Source organism: Suricata suricatta, chromosome 5 (assembly GCF_006229205.1).
Source record: "Suricata suricatta isolate VVHF042 chromosome 5, meerkat_22Aug2017_6uvM2_HiC, whole genome shotgun sequence".
Classification (NCBI taxonomy): Eukaryota; Metazoa; Chordata; class Mammalia; order Carnivora; family Herpestidae; genus Suricata; species Suricata suricatta.
Genome location: NC_043704.1, coordinates 150,528,678 through 150,530,213, shown reverse-complemented (window position 1 = coordinate 150,530,213; position 1,536 = coordinate 150,528,678). Strand labels below are relative to the sequence as shown.

At 47.5% G+C, this 1,536-nt stretch overlaps 1 protein-coding gene across 1 annotated transcript in view; it reads left to right on the top strand.

Moving 5' to 3' along the window:
* LOC115291293 (anoctamin-10) overlaps positions 1-1,536 on the top strand; it is a 41,717-nt gene that overhangs the window by 343 nt on the left and 39,838 nt on the right. The window lies entirely within an intron of this gene.

Genomic DNA, 1,536 nt, shown 5'->3' with positions numbered 1-1,536 from the left:
ATTACTTTGTTGTTTGCTTTCACCCCAACCTGACATTTTCCTGGATCGTTAAAAATTCTCCCGAAATAGCTATTTATGTGGTTGTGTGATCATCATATGGATTCATCCTTTTATCACATATTAGAGTTTTAGTTTTGTGTCAAGTGCTGTCCTTGCAAGTGAGATTCAGTGTTGCCCCAGGGTTTCAGATGTTATTCTGGACAAAATAAGTAAAATCTTGGCAGAGCGTGTAGCATAAGGAGATTAGTTTGAACGAGAGGAGGAAGTGTTCCTGCTTCACTTCCTCGGTCAAGGCTCAGATGGGTGCTCCTTTATCAAGGTGGCCTTCTGGTGGTCCAGCATCTCATCAGGCCCAGGCCGGGCTGCTGTGGCCAGGCTCCCTTCCAGAATGTCCTGTCTCGCCTCGCCTGCATCTTCTGGCGCAATCCTGATGCCATCAGGTCCTCAGATACGTTTCTCAGGAAATGGGCCTCACCGGCTTCCTTACCTTAGCAGTGTGACCGAGAAACTCTAGTGAGGGTGGGTGTGCACAGTGCCGGTTTTCCATTCTCAAATTTGCACAACATCTTACATAACACAGAGAGGCAGCTGCCCTAGGTCTCAAGGAAGGAGTGTCGCACAATTGCCCTCATATTTAACAGCCTGTTGGAGGTTGCAGAAGCTGTCTGTTTTCTTACCCTTCAGGGCCTCCAGAAGGACCCTGTCCTTCCTTCTAGCCCTGGCGGTTAAAATTGCAACTTTTCTCCTCGGGACATCCCTCTCATTTTCTTGCTCCATCAGTGTGGCCCTTCATTTCTCTCTCAATGATGTGTTCCTATGCTGCTTCATGACTGAATAATTTATGTCTGTTTCTCCTTGAGTCTGAAATTAGGTGATTTTTGAAGACAGCTTGTGCATTTCCTTCTAATTAGCCTTTGGATTTCTAATTCCATTGGCTCCCCCGCCCCCCACCTCCCCCAAGCTCAGGAAGAGAATAGAGAGAGTCCCCTGTTCTTTTCTTGATCCTTGTTAAAGATGCATTCACCCCTGGCCCATGGTTGTTTATATTCACGTGCGCGTTTCAACCACTATGGTCAGGATTTACCTCTTCCTGTAGGCAGATGATTGCAGTAGCTAATATGAGAGCTGCATGAATCCAGTTAGAGGCCTGGCTTCGGCCGTGTGTGCAGTGCAACATGTGGCAAGAACAGAATTTAGGATGGCTGTCCTGTGCCCCAGAGTGTCTGTGGAACCTAAATGCTGTGCCTTTTAGTCACTCTTGGCCACTGACGTGTCTGACAGCTTGGATTAAAGGGGGAAATTGGTTGTGGTTGCAGAATCATTCTACCTTCCACAGCCCAAAAAGGCTACATACATTGAATCATTGTTTTTTAGATTGGCCCCAACTGGGACCACCAGTCTCTTCTGTACCCACACTTAAAGCCCTCATGCATCCCCATCTGGTACTTTGGTCCCAGGTAAGAGTCATGTGCATGGCAGTGGCAGACCACGCTCCTGTTAATAAGACCCTGGTAAAAGCAGATTGCAGAACTCCGC